Below are 17949 nucleotides of genomic sequence, written 5' to 3'. Positions count from 1 at the left end.
CTCACGTCCAAATATCAGCTTTCTAATTCAAAAGGTGCCTGAGATATTGCCCAGATGAGAAAGAAAATAAATAAGTACTTAATAAATCGATAATAATTGAGTAATTAATCAATTAATTGATAAAAATATATATATATATATATATTGTTGCGGATTTGAGAATCCTGTGTTTTTTTGTGTAAATATCAACCTCTGTAAGTAGTGTAATGATTCCTTGTAAATACTTCCGTAGTGTAAAGGTCAAAGGTCGTCCTCTTAGTTAATCCATCGCAAGCACGTAGGCCACCATATACCCTTCTAAATAGTTATTTCTTTATTCTATGTTAGTATAAGGCTCTATTGTACACCGCTCCTTTCCTATGCCATCTCCAGGCATTGCAAATCGTCATTGCCGGGCACCAAAGGGGGCTCGGCAGTGACGCACGCTGAAAGAGAGTACTCAGTTTTCACTCTGGTTTCTTTCTTGTTTTCTTGCTTTCTTGTTTGTTTGTCCGGACGATATCTCAGCCATCCTTTAAGCTAGGAAGCTGAAATTTCGGCACAATAGTGAGCAAGTCCTTTGTCAAAAACGGTATTTTTTTTTTTTGATTAACCAATAAATTGAGGAGTTATTTCATTATTAGCGATTAATTAAGTACTTATTTAATTAATCAAATTTCCTTTCTCTTCTGACCATTAACTCAGGCACCTTTTGAGTTAGGAAGCTGATATTTGGACATGCCAATGACCAGGTGATTGGGCTGCAAAGGATATTTTTGATTTATTAATTAATCAATTAATCGATTAATTATTTAATTATTCGATTAATGACAAAAAAATTTTTTTTTTTAAGTTACAGATTCTGATGAAATAGTGGTAGTTTATGTGTTCTCTGACCAAATTGATTAATAATTTAATTTTTTTATGATTATGATTTATTTATTTTCATTATTAAGCATTTATTTATTTTCTTTCTCATTTGGCCAATATCTCAGGCACCTTTTGATCTGGGAAGCTAATATTTGGACATGAGTGACCAAGTGATGTGGCTATCAAGGATATTTTTGATTTATTGATTAATCATTTCATCTATTAATTATTTATTGATTAATCGATTAATTATTTATTGAGTAATCAATTAATTATTTAATTTTTTATAAATGACTTATTTAATTAAATTTCTAAAAGATACATCTTCGGATGAAGCACTCGTGGTTTAGTTATGCGATTAGCCAATTGATTATGAAAATATTTTGTGATAATCTTTTATTGATTTTAATTATACAATTAATCAATCAATTAGTGTACACCTCTCCCTCCCAATGCAGCCTCAATGAGCTGCACTGCGGTATTGCCGGGCGCCTGAGGTGCCCCGGCAATGCCGCGCTGCAGCATATTTAATTATTTGGCATGGGGCGGTGTACTTTGAATGTATGTGTACTTGTTTTCCATTAGTTGACTCTGTATTGCATCAAATTGAAATAAGATAGATCCCCTTACAATTGCCCCAAAACCTCCATTTCCAACTGCGTCATTGCCATTCGCATTGTCAGCGCCTTTGCCTCCATTACGCACGTGGTCAAGCCTCGGAGAAGAAGGGGGAGGAGCTACATTACGGGCGTGGCCCGCACCTCGTCATCAGGAGGTGGAGCCAGGAAGCCCTTGCGCCAAACCAGGACTCGGTGGGCACGGCTTGGTAAGGTGTGGTCATGGCTTGGTAGGGCGTGGCTATATAACCCTCGGCACGACGCCCCCCACGAGAGACGAGTGAGGAAGGAGATGACCGAGGAAGCCCCCACCAGCGGATGACCGAGGAAACTCCCATGAACCACTGAGTAAGGAGTCCACCGCAGCGGAATCCACTGCAGCTTTTGACCACGGCAGCTTTGAGCGTTGACGGCAGTTGCGGCCGCGAAGCAACGCCGCCGTGCGGATACGATTGAGGAGGGTCGGCGGCTGCTCACCTCGAGCCGCGCGATCATACCAACCACCCGCATCCTTCCCGCCTTGTGATCCCACCTCCTCGTCCGTCCAGCCATCCACCTCCTGCCATTCATTCCTATCATCATTCCCCGTGTAAGTCTGATTGTCGTCCGTCCTTTATGTTGTCTGGGGTATAAGTTAAGCCTGTTTAGATAAGCTAGTATTGCACTGTGTCTTCTTCTTCTGTAAATTATTTTCGTATTTTTCCTCCTCCTTGGTTTATTTTGACTTGTAAATATTAGTAATAAATTATATTTGTTCTTCCTTACCTTCTGGTTTCCTCACATCCGATCGTCTTTGTGATTTCCCCCTTTGAATACCTGTGGTACGATTTGGCCAACGTTCAGAATCGGGTTAGTTTCTGTTAACGGTTCGAGCCGCGGCTGCTAATCCGCTCGGCAATTAACATCTTGTCCGCGGTGTCAAACAAGGTTACTCACCTGCCTCCCTGGAGGGAGCTGGGCAGCTTCAGGAGCGGAGACGGCCAGTGAAAATAGAAGGGGGACTAACCCCCCCCCTAAGGGGAGTGCCGTACTCCGTTTCCGCACCAATTGGTGTCAGGAGTGGGATTCCGACCTGAAGTGCGCTTAGCGCACTCAAAATTACGAGTGGCCCAAAATTCTATTTTATAACATCCAAATTTAAAAATCGTGCCATGGATAATCAAGGCGACCGGAATCCGGTGGGAGAATTAGAGGGTTTAGAGTCGACCCAGGACCCCAGGGAAAGGTATATGGGGGAGAGAGAGGAGAGCAATGAGGATGTGGTTGTAGAGGCTTCAGGCGCACAAAATGGCGACGCCACGCACGAGGTTGGAGGCGCACAAAATGGCGGCTCACACATGGTTGCGGCAGCCACGCCCGCTGCACCAATGGGGATGGTCCAAATGCAGGCCCTCATGGAGCAATTTATGGCACAAATGCAGGCGTCCCTGAACCTGCAGGGGGACAAATCAAGGGCGGAAATCAGAGCAATGAGGGACGAAGCGCGGGGTACCAGTGAGCAATTGGGGGCAATGAGGGACGAAGCGCGGGGTACCAGTGAGCAATTGGGGGCAATGAGGGACGAAGCACGGGGTACCAGTGAGCAATTGAGAGACCGGTTAAGTGAGATGGGAAATCGAATCGGGAGGCTAGGAAGCAAATTGGAGCGAATCGGCAAAGTTGGGGACAGAATGGGTGACAGCATACAAAAATGTGGGGAGAGCGCACAAAAATGTGGGGAGACCATGGATCGCATGTTGAGCGAGCAGGTCCCAGGGGTGCACGACGAGGTAAAGCAGGTCGAGAAGCGCTGTTTGAGCGAGGCGGAGGAAAGCGCGGGTAAAATGACGGGTGTAGAGATCGCGACCCGGGGTATGGAAAAGCCGGCGACCGTTGAGGTAGAGGGAATTTTAATACAGCCAGCGGTCGTCGAGGTGAATAAAGAAAAAGCAGTAGTGGTGGGTATAGTTGAAATTGAAAAGACGACGGAGGTAGCCCGGGAATTGAAGGGAGAAATGGATTGTGCACAAAGTCTAAGTTCACATCCTGATGCCGTACTTGCTAATCCTTATAAAGATTTGCAGGTGCGCGTGGAGAAGAGGATCCCAAAGGTGAGTCGTGCTGTGTATGGTGCTAAGAGGTTTTTCGGCAGAGTGTTTGGCGCGAAGAGAATTGTCGCGCGCTTGGGATCGCGAAAGCACCCGGGCGTTCGTGGAAGGTCCTTTGTGTGCTGTGTTAAAGCGAATGGCACGCATGTGAGGAAAAAGTGTGCGTCAAAGAGTGAGCGGGTTATAAAGTGTGGGAGTAAAACCGAGTGCGAGCAGGAATGCACGTCGGAGTGTACGTGCGAGGGTGAGAGTGACCCGGAGAGTGAGTTGGTGGAGGAGCGGGTGCGAGAATGCACACCTGGAATGGACGGCGAGAGTGTGCGAGAAAGCACACCTGAGTTGGTTGTGGCGCGGGTGTGGGAGAGCCCATTGAAGCGCGTGAGTGGGTGGATGCAAGAGTGCACCCCCATGAGTGGTACGGAGTACGTACCGAGGGAGAGTGCGCAAGACGGTGCGCGAGGTGTGTTAAGGAAGTGTGCGAACGGCGAGTGTGCGCGAGAGATGTGGTGTGTAACAGGGAGTGCGGTGGTGAAATGGACGGAGTGTGTGGAATGTACGGGCGGCATTGGAACGCCGGGTTTGGTGAGCATGAAAAGGGTCGCGTGTGCGTGTGAGCATGCGAGTAAGGCATCGACGTGGACCGGAGCAGCGTTTAGGGCGACGGATAGCCGAGGCGAGCACTCGGGGCGCGGTGCGCTTTGTTGGATGTGAGGCCCGGCGCGGATCGGTGCCGCGTCGCTTCTCTTCGAAACGTCGTTGCCGATTCGGGCCTGGCCCCGCCCCGCACGGTCGAGTCCGGGCCTAGCCGGGCAAGGCGACCGGTCCTGTTCAAGGACAGATAAGAGGGATCGGAACGGCGCCCCCTTGCGGGGACGGGGTTCCGACCGGGCGAGATCGGGCCGGAGGCCGCAAGGATCCACGCCGAGATGGTGCGTGGAATCTCGGCCCGACCAAACCGCCTCCCCTGAACCGAATGCCGGACGGATTCAACCTGCAGGTGACCAAACCACCCGAATTCATTGCTCAGCTTTGCGAAGCCGAGTTTTAATGATGTCACGACGCACCGAGGCTCAGATATAGCGGACTGTGATGATAATAGTGTTTTGGATTCGAAATTTTTAGAATAGTGAATAGGATTGGCAGAAGTGATTGGCAAAATTTGATGATTGGCAAATTGATGATTGGTAGAATGATTGGCAGTGATTGGCAAATTTTGTTTGGTTGGAATTTGATGGGCCAAATTGATAGTGGGAGATGCCCGATGTGGTGGGATGGCAACTCTGCCATCCCTCACAAAGGGGGCACATGAGCAATAGCTATGGGGTTTGGCAGGGAAAACTAGCCCGGGAGGGTTAGGACAATGTATAGGGACTTAGACATGACCATAGGTAACTGTACAGGTAAGTAGCAACATTATACAGGTAGTGGGGACGTAGGTAGATTAGTTTGGATTATAACGACGAGGGAGCGCAGTAGTATAAGGGGCGACTGGGAAGCGCAAGTTTCAGAGGGGAGTAGTTAGATCAGATGATGCCGTGTGTTTGAGAATCGAAGGTGTATGGAGCAGTGTATGAGTGAGTAATGGTGATTGTGTGTGGTGTTGACCGAATGGTCCTGGAGGAAGGAGGGTGCAGGAAGCACCAGGAGTGATGGCACAGGTGTGCAAATACAGGTGAGCATGGTTGTATGGAATATATGGTCTGGAATATATGGAGTATGGAATGGATGGTATGGAGTGAGTATGGTGGAAACTGTGGAGTGGAGTGGATGTTGCGAAGGTGTGTATGGGGAGGATGGACCCCATCACGAATACCCGGGGAGGGTAGTTTAAGAGTTAGGTAGAGGGAGTAGGTAAATTGTGGTTGGATATTGGCATCTGTGGTGCGTGGTGGAAGAATGGTGTTTGGATGGGTGCATTAGTGTCGTGGAAATGGCTGGGCGTGTGGCCTGTTAGTGTGTGTAGTTAAATGGGCACTCCGCCACTGTTAGGATGTCGGCCAGGTGAGGCCGCAGGTGGGCTCTGGGAGCCGGTAGTTGTTGTGGATGGGGCCCGAGGATCCGGAGGACGGACCCGGGTAGCCCAGTGCCAGAGGGCACCGAGTGGGGAGAGCGCCAGAGGGCCTTCCCCAGGTAGATAGGTTAGGGTAAGGAGCAGGTAAGCTCGGAGGCAACTGCAGTGGTGGAGGTGTGCAGGTGGGTAGACCTGCTGGGAGAGCCACACGACCCAGTCCTGAAATTGTGCAAAGGCACAGGGAGTTGAATCGGGGGAGTGAGACCCCAAATTGATGAAGCACCACAGTTTGGTCAATGGGAATTTGGTTCTTAAAACCGCATAGAGTGTAAGATGGCCAATGGATTGGCAGGGAAAGACCCCGGGTAGTGTAAAGTGTATTAAAGTCATTTAGAAAGAAGTTAGGATTGAAATCTCCTCGCACCATCTAAATCCACTCACCTGAGGTGACGAAACTCCACACCATGCCATGTTATTATTATTTTTTGTGCAAATGTTTGGAATGTGAGACGCATCATGACGTGGGTGTGACATTGTGTTGTTGTTCCATCTCTCCTTCCTTATGAGGATTGATGATGAATTGGTGATGGCAAATTTTTGATTAATGGGATTGTGACGAATTTGGTATAGGGGAAATATAGGGAGGACGAGACGTAGTGACGGATTTGTAAATGTGTAGGTTTTTGTAAATATGGGTAAGGGCAAGGGTAGAACAGGTGATGGGTGGGGTGACGTACGGTAGGGACGAGCTTTTCTCCGCTCGGTCTCCAGGCACACCTCACCTGGCATTGCCTTTATTGATGTGTACCCTTGCGCCCTTACCCCTCGCTAACCTGCCCTCTCTGTCTTCCTTCCCCAACCCATGGATCGTGCGCTTTGGGCACTGAGGGGAGCGTGCGGGAGTCCGCCATTGTGTGCCCGAACCCCCGCAACCAGCTGCCTGCATCGATGCACCACTTATGGACCACATGTCTGTGGCTGAGCACCACTCATGGACCCCACGGGTTGGGGCATGGCCCCTCTGCTGGAACCGGCCACGATGGCCCAAGATCTTGCTTGCGGACCCGGTGAGGTGGCACCAAGCCCACAGGTGAACCACCCATAGTCGGCCCCTGTGGGCCATAAATAAAAATGGACATGTTTTGTGCTTTATATCCACCAAGTAGGCCGCCAGTAAGAAGAAGAAGAAAGACAACATCAGGAAGAACAATGGCCAGCAGAGGGAGCCAAAGAGAAAGACCACCAGCAGGGGTTTGTTTATTTTTTTTGAACTGTGGTGACTGTGCACTGACTGGTGCGTTTATGGTGCTGTATGGGGCTTTATGGTGCGTTTATGGTGCTGTATGGGGTTTTATGGTGCTTTATGGTGCTCTTTGTTGGTGCTGGTGCATCGATGCAGCGCAGGCTGTCTTTCCCTCCCCCAAAAGAACAATCACAGGTCCTGGGTTGCGTTTTGTAAATACAATCAGCGTCACTTGTAAATAATGCTCCCCACCGCACATGTTTAGTTTGAGAACCATTCCGCAATTCGGTTATCCTGTGGGCGTGAATCTGTTAGGCAGGGTGCAATGCAGCAGAGGGACATACTTATTTGTGTTTTAAAACTGTCACACTCAGGGTCAGGTTAATTGTAGAGGGAACTACACCGACGTGCCACACTAAGTTAAAGTTTTATAGGCCCGGGACGTGCCTAGAGGATGAGGGTGCAGTGTTGCGGATTTGAGAATCCTGTGTTTTTTTTTGTGTAAATATCACCCTCTGTAAGTAGTGTAATGATTCCTTGTAAATACCTCCGTAGTGTAAAGGTCAAAGGTCGTCCTCTTATTTAATCCATCGCAAGCACGTAGGCCACCATATACCCTTCTAAATAGTTATTTCTTTATTCTATGTTAGTATAAGGCTCTGTTTCCCATTAGTTGACTCTGCATTGCATCGAATTGAAATAAGATAGATCCCCTTACAATTGCCCCAAAACCTCTTAGTTAATCCATCGCAAGCACGTAGGCCACCATATACCCTTCTAAATAGTTATTTCTTTATTCTATGTTAGTATAAGGCTCTGTTTCCCATTAGTTGACTCTGCATTGCATCGAATTGAAATAAGATAGGTCCCCTTACAATTGCCCCAAAACCTCCATTTCCAACTGCGTCATTGCCATTCGCATTGTCAGCGCCTTTGCCTCCATTACGCACGTGGTCAAGCCTCGGAGAAGAAGGGGGAGGAGCTACAGTACGGGTGTGGCCCGCACCTCGTCATCAGGAGGTGGAGCCAGGAAGCCCTTGCGCCCAACCAGGACTCGGTGGGCACGGCTTGGTAAGGTGTGGTCATGGCTTGGTAGGGCGTGGCTATATAACCCGCGGCGTGACGCCCTCCACGAGAGACGAGTGAGGAAGGAGATGACCGAGGAAGCCCCCACCAGCGGATGACCGAGGAAGCTCCCACGAACCACTGAGTAAGGAGTCCACCGCAGCGGAATCCACCGCAGCTTTTGACCACGGCAGCTTTGAGCATTGACGGCAGTTGCGGCCGCGAAGCAACGCCGCCGTGCAGATACGATTGAGGAGGCTCACCTCGAGCCACGCGATCATACCAACCACCCGCATCCTTCCCGCCTTGTGATCCCACCTCCTCGTCCGTCCAGCCATCCACCTCCTGCCATTCATTCCTATCATCATTCCCCGTGTAAGGCTGATTGTCGTCCGTCCTTTATGTTGTCTGGGGTATAAGTTAAGCCTGTTTAGATAAGCTATTATTGCACTGTGTCTTCTTCTTCTTCTGTAAATTATTTTCGTATTTTTCCTCCTCCTTGGTTTCTTTTGACTTGTAAATATTAGTAATAAATTATATTTGTTCTTCCTTACCTTCTGGTTTCCTCACATCCGATCGTCTTTGTGATTTCCCCCTTTGAATACCTGTGGCACGATTTGGCCAACGTTCAGAATCGGTTTAGTTTCTGTTAACGGTTCGAGCTGCGGCTGCTAATCCGCTCGGCAATTAACATCTTGTCCGCGGTCTCGAACGAGGTTGCTCACCTGCCTCCCTGGAGGGAGCTGGGCAGCTTCAGGAGCGGAGACGGCCAGTGAAAATAGAAGGGGGACTAACCCCCCGCTAAGGGGAGTGCCGTACTCCGTTTCCGCAACAATATATATATGTAATATATTGTTACAGACGCGGGTTTTAGATGTTATATTGACCGAGCGGTGGTGTATTTAACCGCGTCCGAACAGTTACTCCCTGATTAAAACCCGATTCCACCCGACGTTGACCAGATCGCCCCACAGATATTCAATCGGGAAATCTCTAAAGCGACCGAAAGAGAATGAAAAAGAAGAAGAAGAAGAATACGGAGGAAGAACAGATTTTATTATACACACACAAGCAATGGATGGAAGAAGCAGTAACACAGCGAATCGTTAACTTACACTATTCATTTTTACTTAGCCCCAAGACAAACGAGTAGGACAGGACGTTCACACTTACACAGGGGATATTGCAGGCAGGTAGGGCTTGAGATGGACTGCTTGAGAGGGAGGCAAGGTCGGGAGGCCGCAGCTCACAATTCCTCGCGGTTTTGGCGGGACACCCTCCGTCGTGTATCCACTGCGGTAGACGTCACGCGCTGGTTCGGCACACCTGCTCCTCTTCTTGGGGTGGGGCCGTCTCCCTCCTTTCAGCGCGTCTCTCCAAAGCTGGTTTCCTTGCCGAGTACCTCTCCTTTTTGGCTTGGAGCGTTTCGCATCTCACCGCCTCTTGGTGCAGTCTCTTTGCTCATCTCCCAAGGCCTCTCCAAGTCATCTCGCAGCTCATCTGGTAAAGCAGTCCCTTACAGTCGCTTTTATCACCTCGGGCGAAATCAAGCCGCCGGCTCCCAGGGCACGCCTACCGGGTCGCTCACCGCGGTGTTGATTGGCTGTTAGAGCTGGTTCACTCCTTCCCTCTTATGACGAGGTGGAGACACGCCTTTCTTCCCCAACCCTACCTCGTGGCCAATGGTGGTTTGAAGAAAACCGCCCAAAATGCGGAAGGCAATTGGAAGGGAGGTTTTGGGGAAATTGGAAGGGCCTACGCTTATTTTGTTTGATACAATGCAAAGTCAATCTAGTGGGAAAACACATATTTAGCCTACATGGAATAAGGAAATACACTATTTAAAAGATATATCGTGACCTGCGTGTAAGTTTCATGGAATTAACTAGGACGACGGTTGCGACCATTATTTACATTACGAGGATGTTACCGTACTTTTTGTAACGTTCACATTGTAACGTTTTTCACATTCGTTACACTTCCTCCAAAATTGTTACACTTCTCAAAAACCGTTACACTTCTCAAATTCGTTACACACTTCTCAAAATCGTTACAATATATATACATAAAACCGTTTTTTCAAAAGCGCGTGCTCATTATTTTGCGAAAATTTCATATTCCTAGCTCAAAGGATAGCTGGGATATCGCCCGGACAAACAAGAAAACAAAGAAAACAAGAAAACAAACAAACAAGAAAAAGAAAATAAAAAACCGGAGTGAAAACTGAGTACTCCCTTTCAGTGCGCGTCATTGCCGGGCCCTCTTCGGTGCCCAGCGATGACGTCATCGATTGTGCCCAGCGATGACGTCATGCAGCGCCTGGAGATACTATAGGAAAGAAGCGGTGCACAATTATCCCTGTGTCAAAGCATTCCACAGTGAGTTGCCGAAATGATTATAGACCAGTTGCGCTCACATCCATCATTATGAAATCTTTTGAACGTCTAGTTTTGCAGAACCTGAAATCTGTTCTTCCTCCTTCACTTAACTCTCATCTGTTTGCCTATCGCTGTAATCATTGTTGTTGGTGCTGTATCACTCACTCTCCATCACATGTTAAACCATCTCGATTCTAGATAAACGTACATCCACCTATGCCAGGTTACTTGTCTTGGATTTCAGTTCTGTGTTCAATACCATTTCACCTCACAAACTTTATTTTAAAGTCGATGCACCTGGTTTTGATTGTTCGATTTGTAACTGGATTTGGGATTTTCTTATAGACAGACCACAGGTGGTCAAAATTGGTTCCAACATTTCTCAGACAATCACCCTGAACACTGGAGCACCTCAGAGCTGTGGTTTATCCCAGATGTTATATTCATTGTTCACTCATGATTGTGTCGCATCATCTGATAGCTCGCTGGTGCTGAAATTTGCAGATGACACGACCGTTGCTGGCCTGATTCTCAATTGTGACGAAAGTGATCACCGTAATCAAGTCGAAAAACTTGTGGAATGGTGTTCTTCAAACAATCTCGAACTAACCATCGTAAAGACAAAGGAAACAAGAAAAAGAGCAATCAGAGATTGCAAACCCTCGCCAGGATGTATTTTCAGTGGTTTTTAAGGCTTTTGTGTGAAAAAAATATGGCGGCCGAACCACGTGACCGATGATGTCATCTTTTTTTTTCTAAACTAATTTATTCCAAGATTATGCTCAAGAAATGGTGAAATTTGAAGTTTTGTACTTGTCGAATTATGACGTCATAATGGAAGGACCTATGACATTAACATATTTTATTCCCCCATGGAGCCTGGTGTTGGCTTAGCGGTTAGGGTGCTGGCTTGGGATTCCTAGGATCCTGGGTTTGAATCCCGGTCGATCGCTGAATTAACACCAGGGGGGTTGATTCACCCTGTCATCCTTCTGAGGTCGTGCAAATTGAGTACCAGCTTGCTGGAATGAATATCCCGATGTGTACCCCGGCTTAGAATAGGTGCACCGTATCCCTGCGCATCGTAAGAGTGTGACCAAGGGTTGGCGTCAGGAAGGGCATCTGGCCATAAAAACATTGCCTCAAACAGGGAACCATGATTGTCATGGGGCCCGCAAGGCTAACCCCCGCTCTAGCGGGGAAAATGGCCTTAAAACGATCATTCATTCATTCATTCATTCCCCATGGAGAGTTCTTTACAATGAGCCATGTCTCAATTTTTTTTTTATTCAGCGCTTTCGGAGATATAGAGGTGCAAAGTTTTTCGGTTTTTCCTTGATGGCGGCCGAACCACGTGACCGATGACGTCATATTTTTCTTTTTTTCTCCACCAGTTGATGCCGACATGGCACCTAAGCAATTTCATCTTGATAGGAGGATGAAGTTTTGTACTTGTCGAATTATGACGTCATAATGGAGGCACCTATGACATCATCATTCACATATTTTATTCCCCATGGAGAGTTATTTACAATGAGCCATGTCTCATTTTTTTCTATTCAGCGCTTTCGGAGATAAGGAGGTGCTAAGCTTTTTGGTTTTTCCAAGATGGCGGCCGAACCACTTGACCGAGGACGTCATAATTATATTTAAAAATTCTGCAGGTGGAGTTGCACCTATGGTGAAAATTTCCTGTCAATCGGACCAACGGTTGCAGAGAAAATGATATTTATTCTGTGCGGACAAACAGACAAACAGACAAACAAAATACCCTCTCCTCTGGCGAGGGTAATTATTGTCGACTTTCAGAAAAACAAAAGTCCCATTCAACCCTTGGTTATTCACGATGCTGAAGTTGAGATTGTCACTTCTTTTGATTTTTTTCGGGATACCTATTTCCAATGACCTTAAGTGGGAGATAAACAGCTATCACTGTGTGAAAAGGCTCAGTCACAGTTGTTCTTTCTTATAAGGTTGAAAACTTTTGGTGTGGGTCTTCCTGTGTCGATCAGGATCTATCATGCAGTCACAGAGAGTGTCTTTACACTGTCATCCCGGTGTTTCACACACAGGACAAGGCATCAGTGTGTGTGCCGTCCCTCGGAGGAATGTTAAACTGCCAGCATTTATTGGTGGACGTTAAAGATTCCACTGTGTCCCTCGTGGAGAGCAGGCGAGTCATCACCAGGACTTGAAGGGCACTCAGTAGAGAGCATACCTCCGCCTGGTGAACAGTTTACGTTTTGTATCTCAGAGTAAAGCAGAAAATAACAATACAGAATCACTGTTAATCAAAATCAATCAAAGCAATCACCAAAAGGTACTAGTCTTTCATACACTGATCTGCACCTCATTTTTGGCAATATCATTATCACTCAAAGGTGAAGAATCACTTAACAAATTGTACTTCACCAAAATCGAATCATTTAGGCCTTGTCACATATGCTACCTCTCTGCCAAATTTTGTTTGAATCCATCCACAACTTTGAGACATCTTGTTCAAAACGGACAGACAAACAAACAAACAGAGAAACAGACAGGGGTGAAAACATAACCTCCATCCACCTTTGGTGGCGGAGGTAAAAAAAAACAAAAAAAACAAGACCGGAAGTCTAACTTTGTAACGCCGTAGCTGGGCTTGTAAAATATAAACCACAAACTCATGTGATGAGCTTTATAAACAGTCGTTAATGCAGTTTATAACATTAAACAGACATTTGGACGAATCCCGACATCCGTGAGGTAAGTTATATTTTGCAGAACTGAGCGAAAATCTACAGTAATCTATATACCCCACAGGGCTGGGTAAAAAACTTGACCCTTCCTGCCGCTACAGTGCCGTTTTTCGTAGCGGCCTTTTGAAACTCACCAATTGAGGTTTTGTTTTGAAAACCACCAATGAAACCCACTTTTCCTGCTGTTTAACATGAAACTGAAAGGGAGGAAGACCAGGGTGTGCTCATTTACCAAGCAGATAGTTAGCGCTTGCCAAGCCAGCCGTTCCTTAAGGGTTTTGAATGGAGTGCTTGCTTGAATGCTTAAACCACTTGGCGATCTCTCCACAAGAAACTTGGTAAATGAACACACACCCAATGTTCGAGACCCAACCATAGATCGACTATAATCTATATACCCCAAAGAGGAACGACCCTTCCTGCCACTCCCATAGTGAGCGAGTAAATTAAAATGTCGGTCGGTGAAGTCAGCCATCGTAAAGACATCACTGACGTAATGATAATAATAATAATAATAATAATGCATTTATTTTATATAGCGCTTTTCAGGAAGCCCAAAGACGCTTTGACAGAGTGCAAAACATAATGCATAGCAAAACATAAAAACAATTGCAAAAAAAAGAAGAATCAATAGGGAAATATTCAAAGCACAAAGGAGGGAGAAGGAGAGGAGATAGTCAGGGGTTAAATGCTGTGGGTTAAATGTTGAATGCAGTGTTGAACAGGTGGGTCTTGAGTGATGTTTTGAATGTGGTGAGTGAGGAGGAGTCTCTGATGGTGTGAGGTAGCGAGTTCCAGAGGGTGGGAGCAGCGATGGAGAAGGCCCTGTCCCCCCAGGATCTAAATTTGGTCCGGATGGGGGGGGGGGGGGTCAGGAGGTTGGTACCAGCAGAGCGGAGGTTGCGGGTGGGAGTGTGTCTGGAGAGGAGGTCAGCCAGGTAGGATGGGGCCAGGTTATGGAGGGCTTTGTAGGTCAAGAGGAGGACTTTGTACTGGATTCTCTGGGAGATGGGGAGCCAGTGAAGCTTGTAAAGGACGGGGGTGATGTGGTCACGGGTCCGGGAATGGGTGAGTAGACGGGCAGCGGAGTTCTGAATGTATTGGAGTTTATTGGTGATTGTTGAGGGTGAACCATAAAGGAGGCTATTGCAGTAGTCCAGACGGGAAGTGATGAAGGCGTGGATGAGGGTTTCTGCAGCCACGGAGGAGAGGGATGGACGGAGACGGGCGATGTTTTTCAGGTGAAAGAAGGCTGTCTTTGTGATCTGTTTAGTGTATTTGTCGAAGGAGAGGGTTTGGTCAAAGATGATGCCAAGATTCCGGATGTGAGGGGAGGTGGATACTGGGAAACCGTCGATGTTGAGGGCAAAGTTATGGGTGGACTTGGTGAGCGTTTTTGAGCCAATGATGATTATTTCAGATTTATCACAGTTAGGTTTGAGGAAGTTGATTTGAAGCCAGGATTTTATTTCAGTGATGCAGTTTGTCAGGATAGAGTGGGTGGCGGTGGAGATGGACTTGGTGGAGATGAAAAGCTGGATGTCATCGGCGAAGCAGTGGAATTGGAGACCATGACGGCGGATTAAGTGACCGAGGGGGGACAGGTAAAGGATGAAGAGGAGGGGGCCAAGAACTGAACCTTGGGGGACACCTTGGGGGAGGGGAGCAGTGGGGGATTTGCAGTTATTGATGGAGATGAACTGACGTCTGTCAGAGAGGTATGATTTAATCCAAGAGAGGGCAGTGCCGGTAATGTTAAAGGTGGTTTCAAGTCGGGTGAGTAGGATGGTGTGATCGATGGTGTCAAAGGCGGCGCTGAGGTCGAGGAGGATGAGAATGTTGAGGTTGCCAGCGTCAGAGGAGAGGAGAAGGTCGTTGGTGATTTTGAGGAGAGCAGTTTCAGTAATGTGGTTGGAGCGGAATCCGGATTGTAATGTTTCATACAGGTTATTGGCAGAGAGGTGATGTTTGAGTTGAGTGGCTACAGCGCGTTCCAAAACCTTTGACAGAAATGGTAGGTTGGAGATGGGTCTGAAGTTATTTAGGGTGTCAGGGTTTAGTCCAGGTTTTTTCAGAATGGGGGTAACAGCAGCAATTTTGAGGGATGGTGGGACGATGCCTGTAGACAGGGAGGAGTTTATTGTTGCAATGATAAGTGGAGAGAGAGCAGGAAGGGAGACCTTGACAAAGCTGGAGGGGATGGGGTCAAGAGTGCAGGTGGCAGTTTTCATTCCGATGAGGAGTTCAGAGAGGTCAGTAGGGGAGACTGGGGAGAATTGAGACAGGGGATGGCAGGATAAGGGGGGGCAGGTGGTTTGAGGGGGAGCGGGTGCGGCGGTGGTCAAGCTGTTGTAGATGTTTTCAATTTTGCGTTGGAAGAAAGAAAGGAAGGAGATGCAGTTGTCTATTGTGAATGACTGGGTGGTGGTGTTCAGGGGGCTGAGGAGTTTGTTTATTGTAGAGAAGAGTGCTTTTGGGTTTCCGGAGCCAGAGTGGATAATTTGAGAGTAGTAGGCGGAGCGGGCGCGGGAGAGGGCATCTTTATAGTGTTGTATGTGGTCCTTGTAGGCCTGGGAGTGAACTGTGAGACCTGTTTTATTGTGCAGGTGGCACAATTCCATCCGTCTTTCAAGCTTTGAAGCTGTGCAAGCTGTGCTTCCGTCTTTCAAGTTGGCGAGCACAAGTTTTCATCAGGCGGAGTTCAGGGGTAAACCAGGGAGCAGAATGGGTGAAAGAAACTGTTTTGGTTTTTATAGGCACAAGTTGGTCAAGGCAGGAGGAGAGAGTGTGGTTGTAGTAGTCAGTGAGGTCAGAAGGGGTGTGGAGGTCAACGAAGGGAGAAGTGGACATTTTTTCAGAGAGGGTCGATGAGAATGAGGTAGGTGAAAGAGCGTTTAGCTTACGGAAGTTGATAGTGCGATAATGCCTTGGTGCTGGGGTGGGGATGTTGATGGTCAGCGTGATGGCTAGGTGGTCAGAGAGAGTGAGGTCGGAGCCAGAGAGATGGTGCAAAATTAGTCCAGTAGAGCAGACAAGTTATGATGTCGCATTATGGACGGCCACAAAACTGACGCTACTTTAAGGGTAATATATGGAAGATGATATATTTTAACCTCCAGTTACTTTGCAGTCACTACGATTAGATTTACTATAATATTAACGTTACATTATTATGAAAATGATAATAAAAAACATTGGCTAATTCCTTACTTCCGCATTATTTGTACCGTACACCGCTCATCATTGATTCATGAACCAGACAACGCTTCAATCTAGAAACTTTGCAATAACGACAAAGGAATTGCAGTGTTACGATTATACAGACTTGGCATTTAATATGGAATATTTTTTTTGTGGGGTTGAACTTACTTTTCAAGATGACTTAGAACCAAACGTTCATTGGAATTATGTTGAAATTATTCTAGATTTTGTTAATGTGACCTTTAAAAGAAACAAAAACGACATTTGACATTCGAAGCAAATAAATTGATCCTTGAAAGTGATATAAACTGATATCGAACTCAATTCACGGACAGTACTGTTAAACTTCTGTACGTTTTCTAGAAGTATCCCTTTATTTTGCACATTAGCCAAAAAAAATTTCAACAAAAACAAAAGCTAAATTATGACTGGGATTACGGACAGTAAAATTACAGTTCAGTACTTCGTGTAACCCCCACGAGCATTCAGGAGAGCACGTACACGTTGAGGCATGCTGTTCACGAGATTTGCCAAAGTTTGGACAGGAATCGCTTGCCTTGCAGTGACAATAGCCTGCTGCAATTCACGCACAGAGGTCGGCTGCTGGTCCAAGTTGTCGATTTGACGCGTTAATTCTGCCCACAATTTCTCTATCGGATTCATATCCGGGGACATGGCAGGCCACTCCATATGCTCTACACCACGGTCAGCAAGAAAGTGTTGGATCATGCGAGCACGATGAGGCCGTGCATTGTCATCTTGGAAGACAAAGTTTCCTTGAAAGGCTGCACGAGCAAATGGAAGCAATGATTCTTCCAGAATGACCCTGTACTTGAACTGGTTCAGGTTTCCATTCAGAACAACCAGGTCAGTTTTGCCCCCTGCATGAAAAGCAGCCCAAACAGTCACCCCACCACCTCCAGCTTGGACTCTTGGCACTTTACAATCTTCGATGTGGGCTTCATGCACTTGTCTGCGCACTCGGACGCGGCCATCTTGACGATAGACCAGAAATCTAGACTCGTCACTGAAGGTCACGTGATTCCAGTGTCCTGGCTGCCATTGACGGTGCTCTCTGGCCCACTGCAATCGGCGCTGGCTGTGTTGTCTGGTGAGGCATGGATTTCTCAGGGGACGCCTGGCACGATAGCCTGCTTGAACCAGTCGTTGGTTGACTAGCCTTCTGGATACAGGCACATTGGTCAGTTGCTGCCACTCAGCCCTAAGCCGATTAGCTGACTTGGTACGGCCATTGCAGCAGGCGATCATCTCTCCTTGTGGTTCTGCGTGGACGTCCTGGCCTCGGTATTGGAGTAGGGACACCTCTCTGAGGATTTCGTTTCAGGATCTTTGACACCTGACCTTGAGTGATGCCATACTGCCGAGCAATAGCACGCTGTTTCATGCCAGAATTTCGTAAAGCCACCACTCCATGACAAACAGCATTGTCAAGTTGACGGACCATCTCCAGAGGAAGCGGCAATAACTTTTGTAGACGTGCAGCAGTTGTTTTCCACTAATACAGAACGCAACAACCCTTATATACCTGATTGTGAAGCCAATCGTCAAATGTACCTGTCCTTACATTTTGTCACGCCACCTGTGATATAATCCTGTTATTGACTTCTTGCTGCGAAACACAATCAGTGACATGGTTCTTTCAACAAAGACATCACCGAAGGGTAAAAGAAACTCACCAAATTGATATACTGAGTTCAGAAAGTAAACCCAAGTCAAGAAAAAATATATATTCCATATTAAAT

The 17949-nt window shown here is 47.0% G+C and overlaps 1 protein-coding gene across 1 annotated transcript in view; it reads left to right on the top strand.

The window, feature by feature from the left end:
- Window positions 1-17949, top strand: part of LOC137436645 (actinia tenebrosa protease inhibitors) — a 107735-nt gene that overhangs the window by 33507 nt on the left and 56279 nt on the right. The window lies entirely within an intron of this gene.

Source organism: Myxine glutinosa, unplaced genomic scaffold (assembly GCF_964187855.1).
Source record: "Myxine glutinosa unplaced genomic scaffold, kmMyxGlut1.1 SCAFFOLD_521, whole genome shotgun sequence".
Classification (NCBI taxonomy): Eukaryota; Metazoa; Chordata; class Myxini; order Myxiniformes; family Myxinidae; genus Myxine; species Myxine glutinosa.
The sequence above is the reverse complement of the archived record's forward strand: the minus strand, read 5'-3'. Positions and strand labels throughout refer to the sequence as shown.